The 26,853-nt window shown below is 34.1% G+C and overlaps 1 long non-coding RNA gene across 3 annotated transcripts in view; it reads left to right on the top strand.

The window, feature by feature from the left end:
• Positions 1–15,034: 15,034 nt before the first annotated feature.
• The window catches only part of LOC130853038 (uncharacterized), a 63,432-nt gene continuing 51,613 nt past the window's right edge, over positions 15,035–26,853 (top strand). For all 3 annotated transcript variants that reach the window (XR_009053645.1, XR_009053646.1, XR_009053647.1), the window contains exon 1: positions 15,035–15,157. This is a non-coding gene — a long non-coding RNA (uncharacterized LOC130853038). The remainder of the gene's footprint in view (positions 15,158–26,853) is intronic.

Below are 26,853 nucleotides of genomic sequence, written 5' to 3'. Positions count from 1 at the left end.
CCCATGGCAGGGCTGAAGTGGAAGGAGGCAGGAGAGGTTGTGGATAAAACTGAATTTTTTATTTTCTAGGTGGCCTCACACTTGTGCCCTTGAGCCTGGAGTTGTTTAAGGTGACCTTTCCTCCTGTGAGGACATTTGTGGGGAATTCAGAGTCCATCACCAGAAAACACATTCTACAACCCTCTTGACTCCAACTCAGTGTTACTCCCGCTGACTTTGCAGTCCCTGTGTGGCCTAGGCTCTCTTTTAAGGTAGGTCACAATGAAACCGTGCAAGTCTATTAATGCTGCCATTTCTACCCTACTGCTTTCCCAGGGAGAGACCATCCTCTCTCCCTGGCCCCATTAAGGTTAAGAGGGTGCATAGCAGATACGAAGGGGAGTCAAAAATTATCTGCACTCTGGCTGTAGAATTTATATTAATTAACTTTTAGAAAAGACAAATATATCATTTTTGACATAATCTCCTTGCTTTTCAATACACTTGGTCCATCTGTCAACAAGCTTTCGTATCCCCTCATTAAAGATATTTTAGGCTGAGCTGCAAGCCACGAATGCACCACTGTCTTCACTTCTTCATCAGAAGTGAATCTTTATCCTCATAGGACTGCTTTCAGGGGACCAAATAGGTGAAAGTCCAATGGAGCAAGATCAGGACTATAGGAAGGATGCTTTAACACCTCAAAATGAAGTAATCCATGAAAGACTTAGGTTTTGAAAAGTTTGTGCGAGGTGGGTACTGAAACAACTCACAGAAGAGCATAAACAGAAACGTTTGGATATCTGCACACAAAATTTGGGCCAATACTCTAAGGAAGGTAAAAGTTTCTTAAAGAGAATCATCACAGGTGATGAGACATGGATTCATCACTACGAGCCTGAGAGTCAATGGCAGAGTATGGAATGGAAACATCCTCAATTACTGACAAAGAAAAAGTTCAAAAGTCAACCATCAGCTGGAAAATTGATGCTTACAGTTTTCTGGGATTCTCAAGGGCCAGTATTGTAACATTATCAGGAAAAAGTTCAACAATCAACAGTGCTCATTACAGTGAGATGCTTATTGAAGAGCTGAAGCCTAAACTTCAGATTAAACACAGAGAACTGCTATCCAAGGTTGTCATGATCTTGCATGACAATGCACATCCGCACACTTCTGCCTACACTGTTGACACTCTGTGAAAACTTCATTTTGAGGCCTAATCTTGCTCCATCGGACTTTCACCTGTTTGGTCCCCTGAAAGCAGTCCTATGAGGATGAAGATTCACTTCTGATGAAGAAGTGAAGACAGTGGTGCATTCGTGGCTTGCAGCTCAGCCTAAAATATCTTTAATGAGGGGATACGAAAGCTTGTTGACAGATGGACCAAGTGTATTGAAAAGCAAGGAGATTATGTCAAAAATGATATATTTGTCTTTTCTAAAAGTTAATTAATATAAATTCTACAGCCAGAGTGCAGATACTTTTTGACTCACTCTTCTACTTTCCAGGGGCCTGTGGATGCCCTTTTACAAGATATAAGGTAAAGGATGTGGTACCCCTCAGCCCTCTCTGCTCTGGAGAGGGGAATAGCAACGTTGTTTATTTCTCTCTAAAGATGAGGCTTTACAACTCTCTCTCAAGGATAACCCTTCTTTATTTCCTTGATCAGACCCATGCTCCTACAGTTGCAAAATTCATAATTGTCCCCATAGTAAACTGTGCATTTTAAATTGTTTGCATTTTTTGTTTTGTCTACAAGAACTCCTATTTTCTCATGTTACAATTTCACTGCAAGAGGTGTGGAGAGGAAGAAAATTAAGTTGGTAAGTATTTGGGAGCCAGAATGAAATATTTGGCCATGTTTCTAAACAGTAAAAATATTTCATCAAATAAAATCTTACTTACATGGTCAAAAGAAGAAAATAAGAATTGCACTCATTGAAGTAGAGTCAGAAAGCTCAGTAGGTGGATTTCCTTCACTCTGTCAATTCCCTGCCTGTGAAACCCCTGCCCTCCACAGAAACCACTGGATGCGAAGGGTACATATTGAAAGACCTCTCTCTTCTTGAGACCATGTATGATTCAGGACAAATAGAAGGTTTTACTAAGGAAGACTGAAAATCATATCTGTGTTGGAGAGAGAATAAAGATTTTGAAAACAATTAGGAAACAATAAAGTGGCTGTAGAAAAGGCAGAAAGAAAGGATTTTAGAGAGACTCAAAAGGGCATTAATAGTGATTTAGTTAGTTGTGAGTCAGAAGAGCAAAATAACACAAATAACACAACCTTTCTCTTCTTTTTTTTTTATAAATTTATTTAATTAATTTATTTATTTTATTGGCTGTGTTGGGTCTTCGTTGCTGCACATGGGCTCTCTCTAGTTGCGGTGAGTGGGGCTACTCTTCCTTGTGGTGCACGCGCTTCTCATTGAAGTGGCCTCTTTTGTTGCAGAGCACAGGCTCCAGGCGCGTGGGCTTCAGTAGTTGTGGCACATGGGCTCAATAGTTGTGGCTCATGGGCTCTAGAGCGCAGGCTCAATAGTTGTGGCGCATGGGCTTAGTTGCTCCGTGGCATGTGGTATCTTCCTGGGGCAGGGATCAAACCTGTGTCCCTTGCATTGGCAGGCGGATTCTTACCCACTGCGCCACCTAGGAAGTCCTCTCTTCTTTTTTTTTTTCTGATTTTTTTTCTTCTTGAGAAGTGGAGAGATGTTTTATTTCTGTATATTTTTAGGCTCCAAATTTATGTCTTCTTATTCTTCTTACCCCTTTCTCTCCATGGAGATGTTTAGTTGTATTGTAAATCTATTAACATATTACATGTAGGCAAAAAATTTTATGCAAATTTTGGGACGTGACACATTCATGGTGGGATGCAGTTACTAAATTTTGACCATGTCATCTCCTCTAACTTCAAACATGCTGCCAATCCTCATTTTTTTCCCTCTTTAATTTTTAATGAAAAATAATTACTAAAGAATATCATTTCTTCTGTAAGAATGAGGCTTGGAGGGTTGCAGGGACTTTTCAAATAGCAACATCACTTGAGCTCTGACTTTAAGTCTAGATGTACCATTCTTATTAGCTACATTTTTTTCTTTTTTAATAAGCATGTGTATATATATCAATTCAATATTTTGAATATGATTCAAAATTCCTGTGTCTGTTTCACATCAACTGCATTTTTTTTCTTTTTACCTTTTTGCTCACTTCACCCATTTCTCCCATCTCCCAACTTCTGCCTGAGGCAACCACCAATCTGTTCTATATATTAGCTTGTTTTTATTTTCCTTTCTTTCTATCTTTTAATTTTCTTTTTTTAAAGATTCCATATACAGACTTCCTAGGTGGCGCAGTGGTAAAGAATCCACCTGCCAATGCAGGGGACACAGGTTCGAGCCCTGCTCTGGGAAGATTCCACATGCCACGGAGCAACTAAGCCCGTGTGTCACAACTAATGAGCCTGTGCTCTAGAGCCTGTGAGCCACAACTATTGAGCCCATGTGCTGCAACTATTGAAGCCCATGTGCCTAGGGCCCGTGCTCCACAACAAGAGAAGCCACTACAATGAGGACCCCGCGCACCACAATGAAGAGTAGCCCCTGCTCGCAGCACATAGAGAAAGCCCATGTGCAGCAACAAAGACCCAGCACAGCCAATAAATAAATAAAATAAATAAATAAATAAATTTATAAAAAAAAATTCCATATACATGGAGCTCATATGGTGTTTGTCTTTCTCTCTCTGACCAATTCCACTTAGCATAATGCCCCCAAGATGCATCTGTGTTGTTGCAAATGGCAAAATTTCATTCTTTTTTCAATGGCTGAATACGATTCCACTTTATTTATATATATATATACACACCACAGTGTCTTTATCTGTTCATCCATTGATGAATGCAGGCTTCCCTTAACTGATGTGCCAGATGGATCTGGTTGTGTCATTAACCAATAAAATGGAAAGAAATAACATTATTGCAGATGGAGAAGAAAAATCTTGTGTTGTCCTCTTAGGCTTGAAGAGCTTGCAGGATATGCCAGGAGGAGACATTCCATTGGCATTTGAAATCATTAGCTCTCTGACTTGCTTACCACAATGAAAAATGTACATACATAACTTTACAGTTTTTGATCACTGCCCCAATAATAAATTCTATCATTGAGGGACATCTAATCATCAAAGATTTTCATTGTCCACACAATAGTACGATCATTGGAAAAATATAATAGCTAATTAGGATTTCTGAAATTAAATGTAGTGGTGGCATTGCTTGTGGAAGGATAATGAATAGTTCAAGATTTTAATTTTCAGCATAATGACTTTCTAATAGTCATAAATGCCTTTATATCAAGGAGGTGAAAAATTCCCTGTTACTGGGAATGCTCAGCCTTATTAAGGATGCGTATTTGGTGTTCATATTAGTCAAGGCACTCAGATATCTGGTAAGTGATTGGCTCCCAACCTGTAAGTTATTTTGCAGTTTTCAATATCTGTGAGTCTATGACTTAGTCCTGTTTGGGTACAAAGCTGAAATGTTCACATACTGGTAAAACTACTATCTTTCAACTGCTAAGTTTCCATGTGTCTGAACTTGAATGTTTTTTCACTGTCTCAACATCCCTGAAAACCAATCTCCACAAAGCAAGTGGATAAATAAACCTACAAACACACCAAAGAAAACTTCATTTTCTTGTGTTATATTTTGTCGTCAGATGACACTGCAGTTCACCCAATGATACCATCTAGTAGCGTGAGACATCTCTGATGATTTCCTCCCTCTAACTATCTAAATGATTACATTTTCTGAATATTTTACAGTGCCTACCACTGCCTAACACTTGTCAGTGACTTCATTTTTCTCATGAAATTTAACATCTTCAACATGCCAAACAGAACACTTCACGAGCCGATCTTGGTTAACTGATACAGCATCATCTTTTGCCATTTTTTTCTATTATAATTTATTTTCTAGCAATAACGAACAACTTTTAATTCCCCAGACATATACTCGTAACACCAATATCTGCATCTTGAATGCCTTGGTTCCTTTTCTGTCTGGAAAATATTCATTTTACTTTCAAAATGTGATCCAGTTTGTAAAATTTTTCTCTAATGACTCTTTATCCTACTTCAATAGCTAACAAACCCCTAAATTGGTACAAACATAGGTAGGTATCTGTTTACCTACAAATATTATTACCTCTAAAGTAACATTTTAGAAATACATAGAAATATAATGTGATCCACATGTGTAATTTTTCTAGGACTTATGTTAAGAAAAGGGGGAAAATAAAACAGATGAACCTAATTTTAAGAACACATTTAATCATATCAAAAGCCTATTATTTCAAAGTAAAATCATCACAAAAATTATTAAAAGTTTTTATACTAAGTCTTTAAAATCTGGTGTGTATTTTACACTTACAGCACATCTCAACTTGGACTACCTAAATTTAAGTGCTTGGTAGCCATATATGGCTAGTGGCTTGCTTCACTAGCCAAATCCAGACAGTGAGCTAAGTTGTATTTTTATGCTTAAATTGTTGAAAAAAATAAGAATATTTATTGACACCTGAAAATGATATGAAATTCAAATTTCAGTATTCTTAGCAAAGATTTATTGGACCATAACCATGCTTATGCATTTACAGTTTTTCTGTAGCAAATTCTGTGCTAAACAAAATGACAGAATGAATTAGTTTTGAGAAACTGTATGACCCCCAAATCCTAAAATATTTACCATCTGGCCTTTTCCAGAAAAATGTGCTAACCTCTTTTTTAGTGGTTCTCTCTGCTAGGACCATGTATTAGTTATCTTATTTTGCACTCAACACATAGCTGACACACAAAAGAGACTGTACAAAATAGTATACATTTTATGCATTCAGCTTAACAAGCATTTACTGAACATCTATAATCCTAAAACCTACCTGGTCTGCCTAGAAATTGAACTTTAGAATTTTTCCAGCCCAGGGCATTGTGTCACCAAAATAATGGTAAAACATAGTCAAAACTAAAATTCTCAATTCAGGTAGATGTGAGTCCACACTCCAGCTCTGCCCCATCTGCAATCTTCAGTAATTTACTTACCCTCTGTACTCCTTTGTTTTGATATCTGTAAAATGTGTCAAAATAACTCTAACTCACAAGGCTCTGCAGGGATTAAATGAGGTGATGCATGTAATAAGAGAATAGTGACTGAAACCTGGTAAGTTTTCAATAAATATTAACTATGTTTAGTACATATATCTAAAGTTTCCTAACCTAAAAATTTATTCCTTTCAATAGCTTTTAGTTGTTGCTTTTGAATGACATGCTACCCTAATTAATATGGTTTACAAAACTGTGGGTATTTATTCACTTTATTCTCTTGTCAAATATTAGCGTAACTGTGTTGATAGGTTATAAATATTTTGGACACCAAAACACATTATTAGAGTATCATAATTAGATAAGTCTTTTAAACGTATATAAATGGAAAAGAAGAATATACTCGAAGGAGGCAAGGGGATTTGTCTATAAGGAACATGAAAGATATATTACAAAGTTTTAACAATTTCAGAATGAGAAACACACATTTTAGTAATATACTATATAGCTATACACTAGGCCCATAAATTATTTTTAATCACAATTTAAAAACTAACAAATGATGTGTAAATGTTATAAATTATTATTATGCTTAATATTATAAAATTATTTAAATCACATAGTTCCATTTATTTCCCTTGTTGACATGTTAACATAGCTGAAAATAATTCTTTGGACAGTTATGTTTAATTTAGGTTTTATGACTCCTTGGAGTGAAGAAAGGAAGAGTGCTGTAATTTTCTGGACGTAGAGAATCATTTGCTATGGTAAACTGGATAAATGCTTGTGCTGCCTCGTGGGAGTGGAATAGAAAAGAGTAGCTGGTTCTGTTCTGCCGAGACGCCAAGGTCTCCATATTCTTTCAAAATCAGTGGCTGTAGAGGAATCGTGAGTTGCTGAGGTAGAACAATCCTTACTCTTCTTTATCTCTCGTCTACTGCCTTTGAAATCAACGAGAGCTGCGTACTTGGAAGGAGCACAAAGGGTAAGGCTGGAAATAAAAATATGGCCTAGGATTTGTGACGTTCAAGCCATTCAGGCTCGTTTCTCCAATAGCTTCAGTACTGAAATATGCTAGACTTATCACTGATATATTGCAGTTCATAGTGTTCTAATTCATTTTACAGAAGTAATCCTGCCTGGCCCTACTACTACTCTTTTAAATAGAACTTATGTTTTGGTTCCATTTGAAATAATTCATCATTAAGTTCACAATACCTGATTCTATCAAATCATGCAGATACAGAACGTGTCCAGTCCTTCCTTGTGGACAGAATCACAGTGGTTAAAAACTCCTCTGATATGTAATGTTCATTTTTGATATAAAATGCACTCCCAACATGCCAAACCTTTTTCTTTCTTCATTTAAGCAGTTTCTGAAATTCTAAATATTTCTCTCCTGAATAACTAAAAATGGGGATAAACACGTCCCTTAGCTTCTGTATTCAGCATACAACAATATGCACTTATTTTTTCTTGTATGTAAGATTGATATTTTAACAACAGTCTTCTTAACACATTCTATTAATGGACGCACTGTACATGTTATATGGTGTACTTTAGAGAGAGGCTGGCCTGTGCTTATTAATTTGGTTTATATTAACATATATTAATTTTGTATTGATAGGCTCTTCATCATCAATTATGAGGATTTTATTTTACCATTTCACCAAAAATACCCAGAAATTAAAATGTATTCCATGCCTTAGAAAAAAATACATATATAAGTAATCTAGAAAATAATCACAATGTGATATTTCACAAAGTTACAGATTACTATTGAAATTATTATGTTGACTTTGTTTTTCTTTCCTCTTAATTTGTAACCCTACTGCTCACTTTGTTAGGGTTATTTTATGGATCACAACTAGATCTAATTTCTTGAAATATTTATTACCATGAAATGGTCACCTAAAAACAATAAGAAAATAATTATATTGCCTTTAGGATTTAGTGATTTTCTTCTAAAATAATAATCAGATGGATTTAAATAAAGGAAGCCATTTAATAAGAGAAAGAAGATAAAGGGTCCAACATTTAACTTTATGTTACTTATAAACACATAATGTATTACATTTTTGTAAATAAGTTCAGATAAAAAACACTGTAGTTTTTTCAAAAGCTATCATGTAACTAATATTCTATTTAAGTGTTTAATAATTAATCAGTTTCAATTCAAAACAGGACAATCATTTGGTTTCTTCAGACTCTAGTTACACATTGAGTAGTCTCTTATTTTAAGTCAAACCCCTATCACTAATCATGGAGGAACAAAGATGTGTCCAAATTTTGAAGGAACATGGGTGTCCCAAAGCTCAGATAATGAATTTTAGCTTTCTCTGGAGAAAAGCCTTTCCTGTATGTAGTCTGGCAATATTCCAAGATTTCTTTTTAAAAGTAACTCCATATGTGTACTGAAAATAAGCTAGTGATGTTTTAAATCAACTGGAAAGAGAGACTGTTCTTTTCAATATTTTTTTCCTGAGCATAACTTTGAAGTGCAGCATTTGGGGATTATGAAGGTTTGGGTTACCTGCTGAATGAAGGCATGGAAAATTATTTGAAAGTACCATTTTTTTTTGAAACTGTACTTTAAACTTATGAAATATCACCTGTGGTTAAGAAAAGGTATGCAATTCAAAGCATTTTTTTCAACCTAAAGACAAAGAGTTAATTTTAAATTGTGATTATATTTTCCAAGTTTTCTATGGCTGCAAGATCATAATCAAAAGTTTGTGGTTCACTTATTTTAGAGGCAGGAGATGATGGGAACAAGTGAATACTATTAAATTAGGGAAAATATGGGTAAATTTATAATAAGTTAGGTACTGTGAGCAAAACCGAAGCAAAGACCACAGCTTACTATGCTTTAATGATTATCTCACAGCAGGTATTTTAAGTGATTTAATTTTCAAATAAATTCCACTCCCGTTTATTTCTCAGTAATATGTTCTGAATTTATGTAAGTTATTCAAACACTTGAAAAAAATATATATATTCCACTCTTCTAATATTCTTAGCCAGAGAAAAGTTTCTGTATTGCCAAATTTGTATCATGTAAATATATACAAAGGAAAATGTATTTAAGTAAGAATTCTTTTTCAGAAAAAAAGGAACTGTAATAATATATGTTTTATTTACATCATGAAAGATATCCTTTGCCTAATATATCACAGACACACTTGATGAACTCGGGTACTGTCTAACAGCATTTTGAAAAGATATGGATGGTTCTATAGTTAAATATTTACTTTAGTATGCAAATTTTTCCCCACTATATCCAACAAGGAAGGTGGCTGCATCTTTTTTTTTAGCAGCAATAAAAAATCATTAAAAAAGTAACACAGAACAATCTGATACTTTTTAAATAAATGGCAACTGTGTTAAAAATCATGTTTCAGAGATATTGTAAAGATACAACTTCAGAAATTCATTTCCAAAGTATGTCAACATTTATAATTGGCAAGTTGTGTTTATATATTTTAAAGATGATGTGGTATGATGTATAACTTATGGTAAAACTAATATTTACTAGATATGTTTTTCATGAAATTAAGAAATATATACTAAATGTGCCTATCATGTGGCTGGTGTTGTGCTAAAGGATAAGGAACCAATAAAATATATTGCATATTAGCTATTGATAAATGTTAAGGAGGTAAAATATTACTAGGAAGGGAAATATAATATTTTCAGTGTGTTGCATGGAAAGTTTGTTAAAAATTTTTTAGAGGCTGAAAAGCATCTCTGAAGTGGCTTTTGAATAAAGACCTAAGTTGCACACGGGAGTAGAAATTGTATGTGTCTGGAAGAAGAGTGTCCTAGCCCGAGGTACAAATGAAGGAATGTGCTTGTATTTTACAAACAGTGAAGATGGCAATGTGGCTGTAGAAAGGCAGGGGAATATGTCGCAGAAGAGGTGTGAAAGGTAATAGAGTCAAGATCAGGTAGGATCTTAAAGGCCATGCGGAGACTGGATTTGAAAGTGACTGGAGGACTTTGAGCGCATACATGATATAATGTGAATTATGTGTTAGCAGACCACCACAATTTTGAGAATAGACTGTAAGGAGGCAAAGAGGGAAGCAGCAAGACAATTTAGAAATCCATCACAGCAACCGGGGAAGAGATGTTTTCTTTAACAGTGGATTGTGACAGTGGCGATGGTAAAGATAATAAAATGTGGTTGAATATTAAATGTGTAGTATTTTGAAAGTAGAGGAAACAGGGCTTGTGAATCAATTTCATGTGGAATATAAGAGAAAAAGAAGAGTTAATAATGGCAAGAGACAAAGTCAGAAGGTTGGGGTTCTAACTGACTGTGATGAGGAAGACTTACAGGAGTGGGTTTGGGGAAAAAAATGTCTGAAACTCTGACTTGGATAAGTTAAGTCTGAGATGCTGGTAGACATTCAGGCTGAGAGTATGATAGGCTATTGTTTACATAAATCTGGAGTTAATGTGGAAGCCTAGAGCTGAGATATAAATTTAGGAGTCATTAGCACATTGATTGTATTAAAACAGTTACGCTGGATGGGTATACCCAGTGAGTCTAGACAAAGATGAGTATGTAATTCTTTATTACAAAGTTAAACATAGTCTTTATTACTTTTTTATTTTTATATTTTTCAGATTCATGTATGTAAAGAAAGCTTAATAGACAAAACTGGACAATACAATATCAGGAAAAAATTAACAGGATGTTGACAAATAAAGAAAAGGAGAGCTGGTAGAGTTGCCACAACTACCCTGTAGAATGACATTATTATGTATTGTTTTTGAAAATGTGTATGCCTTATGACTTAAGATTCACATTTATGGGTATATCATAAAGAAATATTATAAAGAATATTTATAATATATCCCCCAAAAGATGTAAACAAGAGTTTTTATTGGAACATTTTAAGCCAACATCTATCAGAAATGGAAGAATATCTGAGCAATGAAATATTACACAGCTGTCAAAAAGAACATACCAGAACTATGTATATATCAAGTTTGATTGGACTCACAAACCTAATACTGAGTGAACAAAGCTAAATGCAGAATATTTTATACAGTTATGAAATAATTTTCTCAATTAAAATGATAAATGTTATGCATAGGTAGATATGTGTTGTGATAAATATATGTACTAAAATATAAAAACATGATTAGCCACAAATTTAATCATAATTATTGCTTCTGGGACAGGAGAGGGGGAACATGAAGGATTACACTGCTATTTGTATTGATATATTATCAAAAATATAAAATAATCAGATGCAACTATGACAGAATGCTTTCATCTCAGTTGTGTGTGTGTTATCCTATTTTTTCTACATATTTTTACATCTTTTTAAAGAGAAGCTCTGATGGTTTTGTGTGTGTGTGAAAATTGAATTAGGAACACATCCAGAAATTGAGTCACTATGCTATAGAGTTGGTGCTGCTAGAACTATTAAATCAACTGGAAAATACTTGGCTTTTAGTAAAGGATTTTTCCTAAACTCTATTATTAACTTCTCTCATTGTAGATGTTAGCATTTTCCTTCCACTAGTTCCTAGTAGTCAAATATAAATTCATAACATCACACAGCCCAAAATGAAAAGCGAGGAAAGAGTCTACATCTTAAAAGAAAAATTCCAGCTCCCACACAACCCCTTTTAAAAACTGAAATAGACATCATGGGGAGAAAATTCACAAACAGCAGATGTTGTGGTTCATTTTTCAATTGTTGATATTAAACAAGAACACCTCTGAGTTTCCACATCCTGTGTTTATGGATTGTAGTTAAAATGGTAAAATGGTATATTCTGGTACTTCTAAATATTTTATGATATGAGGCATTTATGATGAAGAATCATTTTACTCACAAAAATGTGAGATTTCCTCTAGCAGTCTATTTTAACTTGGAAAGAAACTGCACCTTTAACCTGTACTGAATGAGGTCGGAGACAATGAACAAGGTAGTGATATAAAGTGATTTTGTGCAAAGCAAATGTTTTCATTTTCAGAGAGGTAAATATTCAACACAACACGGAATATGATTAATTCTTAATATTGTATCTAGTAGGATCCTCAAAACATAATAAATTAATGAAGTTGATAAATATGCAGTATCCTTACATTTAGTAATTTGAATTAAGTATGAGAAAACATTCTATGTTACAAACAAAGATCATTACTAATATTGATGTAAAATGGTGTCTTTTTAAGTTGATAAGGCAGCAGACAGTAAAGCTTGCCAAGTTTTAAATTCATCTTCTATTAGATCTAATTAGGTTTATTTTCTAGATGTTTTAAAGGTTACACAAAGAAAAACTGTTTTCTGTAGCTTCTATTTTTAATTCTTTATAAACATCCTACACATGCCTGCTATTGATTACAAGGGTGTGAGGAAGTAAAGGTATTTTTTGGAATGAGTTTTTTTCCACCTGAAAAAAAAAACAGTGCCTTTGCTGAGCATGTGAGGTCTGGCTGCAGATTGCCTGGGTATGAATCTCTCTCTCATTTTTCTCACCTTTAAAATGAGGCTCATTGTTTTGGGAAGATTCAGTGGGCTAATACATAAATGTACCTAGTGTTTGGCCCCTAGGAAGCACTCAGCTCTCATCTAACCACAGCAAAATGATTGGTTTTGTTGTTGTTGGGAAGGAACTAATTTTATAAGTCGTCTCTGGCCTCTCAACATCTCCCTCGGACCCCCTTTAACTCATTCTCACTTGAGGATCATTTAGAAAATCACACCTGATTAGGTTCCTTCCCCATTTAAAACTATTAACAGTTTTCAATGACTTTTTGGGCAAAGACCAAATATGCCTGCTTGGCCATAATATGCCTATTAGGGTCCTGCACAATATCGCTCTTGCCTTCCTCAGCAGCCTCATCTCTGACCATTGTTCCCACTGCTTTTTCCCTCCAGAAATGCTTTGTCTCTCAAAGTCACTGACCTTCTCCCTACTTTAGGACAATCTCATCTACCTGCAACACTTCTACCCCGTCAATCCCTACTTACCCTTTAGATCTCTGTTCTAAATTCAATTTCTCTGAAATTTCCTGGACACCCTCTGAAGCCTCTTGCCCTGGTCAGTCTATTCTACAATACACACATCTTAAAGTTTTGTGATGAGTTTTATTGTGGTGTGGTATTTTAACATATTGGCAAAGAGAGTTTTCCACCTAGGAAGTATATATATTAAGTTAAAGCGAGTGTTACTACATCACATTCAATTACCAGTGACTGTAGAAAGCTCTTCCTGATGAGAGAAAGAAAGAAGAGGAATCAGAGAGGGAACAAGAGAGCTTATACCTTGTTGGGTTCCAGAGTCAGAGTAAGGAAGGAGAGTAGGCAATAGAAAGAGCACAAAAGTTTAAGAAATTTAACAGCTGTGGAAATTTAGGAGCTCAGAAAACTTGGCCTATGTCTCCAGGTAAAGTAAAGAAACTGACCAGATCTTAAAGTCCTTCACCTCACATGATGCTGAGAAAGTCTTAATGCTGTTTCTAGGTATTTGGCACTGAAACAACTTCAGATCTCCATTACAGCCCTAGAATTCTGCAGATAGGTTTCTATATCTAAAAACAGCATAGATGTTCCTCAGAGAGCTATTGTAACTGAAACAGGTAGGAACAAAATACAGTGGAAATACACAAGCAGTGGAGCTGGGAGGAAAACTCATGAAGATGTTGCAGCCAACAGCAGGCATGGGTGGATGCATTATGAAAACACTCTGTTATCACCACCTCTACCACCATGTTGATGACGTTGACCACCATGTCTAGGCTGGTGCGCCAAGCATTCTCCAGAATTTGGACAAGTCCTCAGAGAAAATGTTTACAGCCATGAATTTGAAGGCAGATATATATATATAATTTGTTTAATTAAAAGAAGATAGTACAGTGACTTGGTTGTTGTATAGGTGCATTGAATATATTATTTGACTCTCTAAAATTATCTAACTTCTTGCTAGACTGTAAGTTCTATAAAGACAGGGACCTTTTCTATCTTACTCATTCCTCTATCTTCACAACCCAGTACAGTCTCTGGCACAAGTAAGTGAGTACCTGTTTTGTGGTTGGATGGATAGTGGTGATGAATGAATGATGAGTATATGGCCTACTGGCTATGAACCAGAGGCGTTATCTTATGGAAACACGTATGTGAATTAAACTTTAGATATTATAAAAAGATTCTTTAACTTAAAGGCAGAGATGTTGCCACCCAAGCTTAGAACACTTGGCCAGTCTGGTTCCTAGTTCTCACATCTGTAAAGTTGAGATGCTATAATACATCTTTCACTGAGTGTTGAGAAGAATTAAAAAGAAATAATGTAAGCACACCATATACAAGGTTATTTAAGCTCTCCATTATTTTTCTTTTCAAGAATGTATTTTCTAAACTAGTACGAAATCAGAAAATATTAGTTTCTTAAACTTTATTTTTAGGAAATAAAACAATGCCTATTCTTTGATATAGTGGTGTGTATATAATCATTTGTCTCCCAATAAAAGTTCTTTATAATTTGAAGCAGTTCTTCTTTATAGATGAATCTATCTGAAGAAATTCTAATTTTTTTATTGGTACATAGAGTGTGAGTTCAACACTTCATCATATACCCATTGTATTTGAGTTATTCTCTGAAAATACTTAGAGAAGTATCATATATATTTAGTCCTAAGTATTAATATTCATGGACTTATTCTTTCAGGAGTCAAGAGGATATTTTTTAAAGGTTAAAAAAATATCTGGCAATCAGAGTGCCTGACTAAGCTACTGTTATGAATTGAATTGTGTCTCCTCCACCAAACTCATAGGTTGAAGTCTTAACCCCTAATACCTTAGAATGTGTTTGTATTTGTAAACAGAACCTTTAAAGAGGTAATTAGGTTACAATGAGGCCATTAGGGTTGGTCCCAGTACAATATTACTGGTCTCCTCATAATAAGAGGAGATTAGGACACACAGAGAGACACCTCCTACATGCAGATAAAGAAGGGTGAAGGCAGCAAGAAGGCAGCCATCTGCAAACCATGAAGAGAGACCTGAGAAGAAACCCAACCTACCAACACCTGGATCTTGGAATTCCAGCTTCCAGAACTGTGAGAAAATACATTTATGCTGTTTAAGTCACCCCAGTCAGGTATTTTGTTATGGCAGCCTTAGCAAACTAATGAGAGCACTATTAGCATTAGTTTTTCTATAATACTCTACAATGTGAAAATAGAAAAACAATTTTAAGTTCAAAAATAATGTTAACACCTACTGGAGCTAAACATCACCCAGGGTTTCATTTTGGGGTATATGCTCAACAGGAACGTATGCTAACATCCATTATAAAGATATTCACAGAAATTTTATTTCTAATAGCCTCAGACTGGAAGCAACCTAAATGTGCACCAGCATAAAACACAATAAATATATTGTGGTATATTCCCAAAATGAAATATAACACAAATTAAATGAAAAAAAAAAAAACCTAAATGATAATACATGCAACAACAAAGATGAATCTCAGAGCTTAAGTTTGATGAAAGAAGCCAGGCACAATATATACGCTGTGTGATTGCATTCAAATGGGCTTCATAAACAACCAAAGCTAATTTATGATGATAGAAGTCAGACTAATGATTATACTGGTTAGGTAGGTAGTGCACGGGAGAGGGAGTAAGAGGGAAAGGCATGCTAAAAATTTGCGTACATGCTCTAGTTGGTGGCTACATGAGTGATTATACAGGTAAAAGAAAAAATCATGAAGCTGAACACAATATTAATGTGCTTTGTGTAAGTTATACCTCAGTTACAAAATTTAAAAAAAATCATCAATTCTATGCTATTTTTAAGTGCATATTTCATGACAAATAAGTCATGATGTTTATAGTCAATCTCTAGTACATCTTCTCTAATTTGGGATGTATACCTTGTACAGGAACCTGAAGGGTATATATTTTGCTTAGGCAACTCTTTCTTGAAAATAAGGTCATTTTTAAATAGTGTGGTAAAACTGTTCTTAAATACTTGACCTTTCACATCCAAGGTCTTTGCCCATGATACTCCCCATTGCCCAGGACACTTTCTTTTCCTCTGCTAGAGTATGGAAATTACTTATTCTTTCAGAGACTGTTCAAAGGTCACCTCTGCCTCCTCTCTGAGTCCTCTTTCTACTGTATCCAGCAGAGTTAATTAGTTGTCTATGTTCTTGAACTTATCATACAATATTGTAACACGCTTTTATATGTGTCCCCTGTACATGAAAGTTGCCCAAATTGTTTGTTGAATAAATAAATTAATGGAATAAATTGTGTAGAGAGTTAACCGTGGGGTAAGAGTGGGGTTGGCTCTTTAAATTATGTAAGAGAATATTGTTTCTTTGCTCATAAAAAAAGCTATCTTCCTTTATTGCTCACATGGTAATTTGTACGTTTCTTCTGATAGCTTGAATCAAAGTATAATTTATATGTCAATCACTCCTGCATGCTATAAAATGCCACGAGTGCAGCATTGTACTTTATTTATTCTTATTTTCCCATTACTACACTTAGTTCCATTACAGAGAGTCGTGGGCATTTCAAAAATATTTTTTATATGATTATGAATCAGTGAATTTAGAAGCAGTCATTTAAACAATGAATGCAAAAACTATCACATTTATCCATTCATGAAATTTGCCATACTATGAGTTAACATTTTCTAGGCTGAGTTCAAAATTTTTGAAAGTCTTTACTACTAGAGTGCAATTTGTATCAGATAATTTGAAAAGTCAATCATGGGTACCAAAAATTTCTTGCTAAATAATGAAAAATAAAAGGTCTTACTGTGAATGTATCTTGATAAACAAAATAAAAATTAAGGCAGTAAGTTTATTTAACCAAATTTAAGTTTTCAGTGCTAAGCCTTAGAATAAAGAAGGAATAAAATACTAATTTGAGGATGTATATACATTACGTATTTATACATGTATATATATTCCAACTAAATTTGGTGCTATATGACATCTTTCACTTTTGTCTTTGATTTGAGCATAATGTTAGCATAATCATAAATAAGTCATTTAAAGAATACTAAAGAGCTTTTTCAATTTCATCAATTATCTTTCTTGATCTTTAGATGGTCATCTATTGTCATAATATTTGTTCCAATATTCTCCTTATATGTTAACCAGTATTAATGTCAGATCTTCATTTGTGAATGATTTCAACTATAATTTGGATAATTCTTTCAACATTGCTTTCATTCACTACAAGAATCCTACAACCTTTTCAAGATTTACAGTTTATTTTTACAAAGAATTTGTGATGTATGACTAAAGTTTTTGGAGACACTATCCAACAATTACAGAGGCTTAAATATAATGGATGGAGTAAATAATTTTAAACAGAAAGCAAATTTTAAATAATCAGTCATGTAAGAATTATGTTAATAAAAGTGCTTTTATAATGACCAGATTTTTTTCGCCTCATGACCTCAGAACTTGGGATAATAATTAGGTAAGTAAAACATACTCATATAGTAAATATTCATATGAGTAACTTGAGAGATAAAATACATAAATTGTAAGTGAGAATGTATATATATATGTGTGTGTGTGTGTGTTTATTGATGTTTTACCAATTTCCACACAGTATTCTGCATCATTTACTTACATCATTATTCTCCAGTACAATTGTATGATGTATGTAATTTAAATCCCCATTATGTAGATTTAAAAATTTTAGGTAAATTAAGATTTTTGCCCACAAGATAGAGGCAGGATTCAAACCAAGAAGTTCTGATTTGTCAGTTTCTTTACATACAATGACATATAGATAGGCTTTTACACTTTATATAGCTTCAGCAAAACTTCTCCCCTAGCAGTTCTATTGATGAGGTTTTAGGGTGTTGAGCTAAGTAATCTCTAGAAACCTTCAGCCTCTACAGCACATTAATAATGAATTATGTTCAGTGGAACCATTAATTTCAATAATTATAAAATACTTCTCAAACTTTTATTTTTCTAATGCAAATTACAAATTTCCATTTTAGTATGGAAACGATTCAGAAGACTTCTTCCCAAAAAACAATGATTAACACCTCATAAAATGTAGTTTGCAAAATGTCGACCATAAACTGGAGCTTTTATTGCCATTAAATTGTTTTTTTCTTCATCTTTAATCAGACACTCTCCATTTGGAATAAACTTGATTGTTCGTTTCCTAACATTTACTTAAAAGAAATAGATAATGCTTTACGTAATGCATCATTCTTCAGTATATTTATCCTTAAAACAGATTTTTCATGGCAATTTTTATGGAAATTAAACAAAAATTCAAGTAATAAAAAAGCCAATCCAATTGCAAATGTCTCTTTTGAATATGAAAGCTGCATGGTATCACATAGGAAACTTTTTAAAAAGTTTTCCTAAAATCAGGCAAAATGCAAAAACAGCATGAACTTTTCTTCTTTGAGTGCAATAAAAGTAAATTTGTGTGCCTAACCTAGAATGGTTGAACAACAAAAAAAATATTGTGATATCAATATCCACACTTTTACAAGATCCTGTCTTTTACAGCCACTCTACAGGCTCGAGTGCCAAACATAACTCCAAGATAGACTCTCTGTAATTTATGCTCCATATATTAAAAACAAACCACATTTTACAATCTAAAAGGAAAACAAATTTACCCACTGTCTTTTTTGATAATGGGAAAATTATCCTGAAATATTTCTAGGAAGTTTTTAAAATAATAATCGTTAAAATTAGGGTAAGACAGAGAAAAGCAGTTCAATGTTTCATCAAGCTTTAGTATCTTAACAGTTTGAGTCAACTTTGTTCTAACTCTACAGAAAGTGAAACAAGCTTACTATATATCTAATTTTCAGAGATCAGACAGAGTTTGATAAAACAAAGTAATTCAATATTTGTAGGAGAGCACATTGGTAGTGTCTACTCTGTTGTTCTGCCTCCTCTCTGCAGCACCAGGAAGTGGTATAAAGCCCTATAAAAATACAGCATTGTTGGGGAAACTAATAGGTTGATGTAGGTGGAAACTCAATATAAGCGGGTTTGACAAATGTGGGGAAATTTAACATTGAGCCTGTGGGATTTTTGGCCAGACTTTTAAATTTGATTGATAGATTTAAGAATTTTATATATATGGATTCAATACAAGTGGGTAACATGGTATCATAAAAGCAATATTATCAACTAAAGAAGTTACAAAACTCTATCTCCAGGGTGTTGGATGTGAAATGTCTTTTTAGCTACTAAAGTTAACTGTTGCAACCCACTTGTTTTTACCTCCTCTGATGTGGTTTTGCAATTTATCATGTTTCTTGAGCTTTTTAGATGCTGTCTTTTTATCAAATGAGCATTTGGTGATGTACTCTGAGGACAATCTTTTCTTCTACTTTTTGTTTGATTACAGTTTTTTTTTCTAATGATATTTTAAAATTCTGTTAAAAAATGTCTTTTAACTTAGTTTCTCAAAGGATCTTCCCTCAAATATTGTATATACATTTCCCTATATCCTCTTCTTCAATCTAATGATAAGCAAAAAAAAAAATTAAACTCTGTTAATAAAAATAACATTTCAAATGAGAATTAGTGTTTTTTATCCTAGCCATCTTGGGGAACATCTAAAAATACTTTGAAATTTTAAAATCAGAAACTTATAGTAGCTATGATTATGACCTCAGACTACAGTTTAAAATGTATATGTTTATATAGTAGTAGTTTAATTGGTGATTCTCTATACACTATAAACATATGCATATGTGAGAGATATCAGATTTATGGTTTATTTCTCTATTATATCAAATCCTTTCTGTCAAATATATAGTTAGCATTTTCACACTAATATGAATTAATAGATGATATTAATGCTCAAACATGTTGGAAGTGGTACATTCTGCATAGTTTTCCTCAGTGAAACACATGAAGTTAAAATTAAAGAAAATAGATCAGTCAATCCAATTCCTACTGTATTATTGCAAGATAGACTACAGGCATGAATTAGATTAGTTCTAGAGATTCAGACTAATTAATAATAAGGCTGGATAGAATGTCAATGGAATGTCTGGAAAGACATATATGCGCACACACGTATATATATATATGTTTGTATAAGTATATAGACAAATAAATATAAATTTATCTTCTTTTAGATTTAACTTTACCCAAATATTGAAATAGCCATTATTCATATTTATATTTATAATTAACATTTAATATGTGTTGAACATATACTTGGATTTGAAAGAAGAATATTTTTGCTTCATTAAAACATTTTTTGTTTATTCTCTACTGGTCTCAAGGCAATCTACACAAACTGAAGTCTCTGTACTTTCTATTTCAATAAGATATAATCACATATAAATCATAAAAATTTCTTAGGCCAGCTTACAATTATTTTCAAAATGAATTTCTAGAATATTTTATTAATATTTCAAATATAAAACAACTGTGGTTACTAGATTCCATAAGGACCCCCAATGGTAGCATCACTTATAACAATTCACTGTGTAGAATTAGAGATTATATAAAGTTTGAACCATGAAAATATTGAATTTTATTTATAAATGTGTTACTCATTGTTTCACTTCGGTAATTGTATTAGAGTTCTCCAGAGAATCAGAGCCAGTAATATATATACATATATGTGTATGTATAAATATATAGAAAATGGTTTCCAATGAAGGATTGGCTTATGTGACTTTAGAGGTTGAGAAGTGCCATGAACTGCCAGCTACAACCTAAAGGCCCAGGAGAGCCAGTGATGTAATTCTAGTCCAAACCTAAAGGGCTGAGAATCAATGCGGCCAGTGGTGTGAGTCCTGGTCTGAGTCTGAAGATCTGAAAACCACAATTGCCAGTGTCCAAGGAAAAGATGGATGTCCCCATCAAGCCGAGAACAAATTTGCCCTTCCTCTGACTTTTTTTTTCTGTTCAGGCTCTCAACAGATTTTGATGATGCCCACTCACATCTGTGAGGGTAATTTTCATTACTCAGTTTATTGATTCAAATGCTAACTTCTTCCAGAAACATCTTCACAAACACATTTAGAATAATGTTTTTTCCAACTATCTGGGCATCTTCTAGCCCTATCAAGGGTACATATAGAATTAATCATCACAGTACTCATTTTGCGGTTACTTATACAGTGATTTAGAGACAGAATCTGAGCTATAGTACAGGTTTGTCTATTGATATTCTTACTATATCATCAAAATAAATATAATTGTACATTTTATATATGTTCTTTAAAAGGAATTTTGGTTTTTGCTGCTAAAGTCTAAGAGCAGGAAAAATGACAAAAATTCTACACAAATTTTCCATACACTCTTCACCAGCATTAAAATAGTATAATTATCTGTGCCAAGAATTTAACATGAATTCAATGTTATTAACTAATCTACAGTCTGCATTTGAATCTCACATATTTTCTTACTGAATTTTTTCTCTGGTCTAGGATCCAATCTAGGATTCCACATTGCATTTACATGAGATGTCTCTCTATAGTAACCACATTAAGGAAGAGCTGCCCCTTTATTTGTTTATTAATTTATTCAATTGGATTATAGACTTGTGGATATTTATTTTATTGTGTGGATTATAATCTATCAACATCATTATTTATTCTGTTGCTCAAATTATCTCAGACTTAGTTATTGGGAGACGTTTCATGTTGGGTTCTATATCCTCTTAACTTGCCCCAATCACTTTTTGAATGTTTCTTTACTTTTGACAACCAAGAGTACACAAGATTTTTTGCTACTTCTGTTATCTCAGTCTTGGAATTAGTAATTCCTGGTTCCTTTTACTAAAAAAATAGTATTTAGAAATAAAGATCTGAGTCCTAGTTGTACTCTGTGGTACTGGATGCCATTACTTATAGGCCAGTCTCAGAGGATATAGCTAGGAATTTATGGATATATTCTAAACCACACACCCACATGCGCACACATGCGCACACACACTTGTATTTGTTTATATATTTATCCATCCATATTAATATTAACAATCATGAATTCAGACTGATACTTCCAATTAAAATTCAATACCACCCTGTTTATTTTAGCTTTCCCATTTTTCTTATTTGTCTATAGACTTACTCCTTACAGTCAAAATACTGCTTTCCAAAAGTTAGTTTTTATTTATTTTTTCTTTTTGCAGTTCTTATTGGGTGATTTCCATTATTCTGTCTTTCAGGTCACTTTTGTAGTTCTGCATGGATTTTAAGATTGTTATTTTATATCTGAGAGAAATTTTACAAATATTAAATTGAAATTATATAGGGATTGCATTAAAACTGTAGAAAGATTAGGGTATTATGGATATTTTGACAATATTAATTGTTCCAATGCATGATTATGTGATATCTTTCCATTCATTTGTGTCTTTTTCAGTACTCTTATTAATGTTTTACATTTTTCAATGCCTATGATCATTCCACTATGTGGAAAAGCCATTTGACAAAATACAATATATTCTCATGATAAAGACTCTCAAGAAATTAAGTATAGAAGAAATGTACTTCAATATAATAAAGACCATGTATGCTAACATGATACTTAGCAGTCAAAAGATATTTTTTTCTAAGATCAGGAATAAGACTAAGATGCCCACTCATACCACTCCAATTCAATATAGTACTGGAAGGTATAGCCAAAGCAATTAGGCAAGAAAAAGTAACAAAAGGAATATACTTTGGAAAAGAAGTAAAATTGTCTCCATTTGCAGATGATATTAAATTCCTTTTTACATTGGGGTATAGTTGTTTTACAATGTGTTAGTTTCTCCTGTACATCCAAGTGGAGTTCTCTGCTATACAGCAGTTCTCATTAGTTATTTTATACATATTAGTGTATATATGTCAATTCCAATCTCCCAGTTCAACTCCTACCTTCCCCCCTTGGTGTCCATACATTTGTTCTCTACATCTGTGTCTCTATTTCTGCCTTGCAAATAGGTTTATCTGTACCAATTTTCTAGATTCTATATATATGTGTTAATATGTGATATTTATTTTTCTCTTTCTGACTTACTTTACTGTGTATGACAGTCTCTAAGTCCATCCACATCTCTACAAATGACCCAATTTTTTTTCCTTTTTATGGCTGAGTAATATTCCATTGTATATATGTACCACATCTTTATCCATTCATATGTTGATGGGCATTTAGGTTGCTTCCATGACCTGGCTATTGAAAAGCAGAGAGACTCCACCAAGAAATATTTAGAACTAAAAAGCAAATTGAGTAAAGTTTCAGGGTAAAAAATCACCATATGAAAATCAGCTGCATTTCTATATGCTAACAACAAAATATCAAAAAAAAAAAAAAAAAAAAAAAAAAACCCAAAACCTAATCCCACTTGCATTTAGTATCTAAAACAATGATATTGAAAGTTTTTATGAGAATAAATCCTGAGTTATCACACACAAACAACAATTCTATTTCCTTAATTTTGTATCATATGAGAAGATGGATGTTCACTAAATTTACTGTGATAATCACTTCATATCATATTCTTTAGTTCTGTATGTAGATTTCATCTCAATAAAACTGGAAGAAGATAAAATGATATAAAACATTTAGGAATAATTTTACCTAAGAAGATGAAAGTTCTTATATTTTTTGAAGTTAGAAAAACTTGCTCTAACGTAAAACTGAATGTTGGCATTTTTTATAAAATCTAGTAGAGCAAATTATTTATATGGGTATTATTCTGGTTTTATTTGTCCATTAAGTATTTAAAACTGTAAGTGATTTTTCTCATAGCTATTAGCAATACAGTTAGATAAAATAAACCTATAAGAGGCGTACTTGGTAAAGAAGTAAAACTGTAGCTATTAGAAAATGATATAATAGTATGCCTGGAGAACCTTTGAGAACCAAGAATTAAATTCCATCTAAAATAAAAGCACTTGGAAGTTAACACTATGTGGGTGAGGGGACCAAAACAGAAGACAAAAACAAATGACCTTAGCTGATAACACAACCACGCTGATGGGAGTGAGAAAAGAGGAAATCCTAACATTTTCAATAATATGAATGAATCTGAAGGACATTATGCTAAGTGAGATTTAATTATGCTAAAATTCAGAAAGACAAACACTATATGATCTCACTTATATGTGGAATCTAAAAAATCCTAACTTAAAGAAGCAGAGAGTAGAATAGCTTGCCAGGGGCTGGGTGTTAGGAGAAATGCCAGGTTTTGGTCAAAGGAAAACAAAGTTTCAGTTATGCAGTCTGAAAACAAATTATTATAAAGATCCAAAGTAGTTTGCAAGGCAGAAATAGAGACACAGATGTAGAGAACAAGCATATGGACACCAAGTGGGGAAAGCAGCGGGGGAGTGGGGGCGTGGGGAATGAATTGGGAGATTGGGATTGCCATATATACATTACTAATAAGAAAAAAAAAAAGTCAAATTGCACACTCGAAATTTATGCAGTTTACTGTATGTCAATTGTATCTCAATAAAAGTTCTTAAAATAAAAAAGATCCAATGTAGAGCATTGTGACTAAGTTAATAGAGTTTTCTAAGAGAATGAACTTAAGCATTGTTGTCACACACAAAAGAATAGTAACCATGTGAAATGATGTGTATGTTAAATAGCTTGATTGTGATAATCATTTCACAACGTATACTTACATCAAAACATCACATTGTACATCTTAAGTATATAAATGTTTGTCAATTATATCCCAATAAAAATGAAATCCATATCACCATATTACATGACAAATAGAGGAAAAGAAACTTAGTAAGAACACAATTTTATTATTCTTCAATTGTATGAGGAAGCTATGGGCACATCTATATCCACCTAAAGTCCATTAGAATTGTGTTGCTCTTTTCATTGTCACCAAATAAGGTTGGGGTACTAGGGAAAATAAATTGTGAATACACCAACATGATATAATTCAATTTAATTAAAATTACTTCTGCTATAATTTGTAAAGCCATAATAAAGATAGCTTTGCATTCTTTACAGATGCCTTTCTCACTTCTTTAACTCCATTGCTTAGATCATCCCAAATGTATAGACACTCTATTCTCTAAGGATTTCAGTGAGGAGGGCCATCATCTTGAACCCACTTAACATTGCTCTAAATGTTTCCTGCAGTTTGTCAGATTTTCATAGCTCTGTTTGATCTGATTGACAGGCCTTTCTAACAACCTTTCTTCTCAGCAGTGTAGTGGTATAGAATAAATCTGAACAGGTAGGCATTTTTAAACGTATTTCTATGGTAATTATTAAGTTTATTTTGTTGCAGGACTTAAAAGTTGAAAAGAAAATATTATGGATTCTTAGTGATTTATTTTAAAAATCAATCTTGGAGAAGAATCAAGATGGCGGAGTAGGAGGACATGCACTCACTCCCTCTTGCAAGAGCACTGGAATTACAACTAACTGCTGAACAACCATTGACAGAAAGACATTGGAAATCACCAAAAAAACCCACCCCACATCCAGAGACAAAGGAAAAGCCACAATGAGATGGTAGGAGGGGTGCAATCGTGTTAAAATCAAATCCCATAAATGCTGGGTGGGTGACTCACAAGCTGGAGAACAGTTATACTGCAGAAGTCCTGAGGGTTCTGAGCCCCATGTCAGGCTTCCTAACCTGGCGGTCCAGCAACAGGAGGAGGAATCCACAGAGAATCAGACTTTGAAAGCCAGCAGGATATGATCACAGGACCTCCACAGGACTGTGGGAAATGGAGACTCCACTCTTGGAGGGCACACAAAAAAGTGTGCTCACCAGGACCCAGGGAGAAGGAGCAGTGACCCCATAGGAGACGGAACCAGACCTACCTGCTGGTATTGGAGGGTTGCCTGCAGAGGTGGGGGGCAGCTGTGGCTCACTGAGGAGACAGGGGCACTGGCAGCAGGGGTTCTGAGAAGTGCTCATTGGCATGTTCCCTTCCAGGGTCCACCATTAGCTCCACCAAAGAGCCTGTAAGTTCCAGGGCTGGGTCACCTCAGACCAAAGGACCACCAGGGTGGGAACACAGCCCCACCCATTGACAGACAAGCAGATTAAAGTGTCACTGAGCTCCACCCACAAAATCAGATTAAAGGTTTACTGAGCTTCACCCACCCAGCCCAACCCACCATCAGTCCCTCCCATCAGGAAGCACCCACAAGCCTCCTAGACAGCTTCCTCCACAAGAGGGCAGACAGCAGAATCAAGCAGTATCAGCAGTATTTCATCTTGTGGAACTGAAAATCACAGCCACAGAAAGACAGAGAAAATGAAAAGGCAAAAGACTTTGTACCAGATGAAGGGACAAGATAAAACACCAGAAAAACAAGTAAATGAAGAGGAGATAGGCACTATTCCGGAAAAGAATTCAGAATAATGATGGGGAAGATGATCCAGGACTTTGAAAAAAGATTGGATGCAAACACTGAAAAGTTCCAAGAAAAGTTTACCAAAGACCTAGAAGAATTAAAGAGCAAACCAACAGAGATATGCAACACAATAACTGAAATGAAAAATATACTGGAAGGAACCAATAGCAGATTAACTGACAGAATGGTGATAACCACTGATGCAGAAAAGAATGAAGAAAAAAGAATGAAAAGAACTGAAGACAGCCTAAGAGACCCCTGGAATGATGTTAAATGCACCAACATTCATATTATAGGGGTCCCAGAAGGAGAAGAGAGAGAGAAAGGACCCAAGAAAATATTGTAAGAGATTATAGTTGAAAACTTCCCTAACATGGGAAACGAAATAGCTACCCAAGTCCAGGAAGCACAGAGAGTCCCAGGCAGGATAAACCCAAGGAGAAACACACC

This window comes from Hippopotamus amphibius, chromosome 5 (assembly GCF_030028045.1).
Source record: "Hippopotamus amphibius kiboko isolate mHipAmp2 chromosome 5, mHipAmp2.hap2, whole genome shotgun sequence".
Taxonomy (NCBI): domain Eukaryota; kingdom Metazoa; phylum Chordata; class Mammalia; order Artiodactyla; family Hippopotamidae; genus Hippopotamus; species Hippopotamus amphibius.
This window is presented reverse-complemented; position numbering and strand designations above follow the sequence as displayed.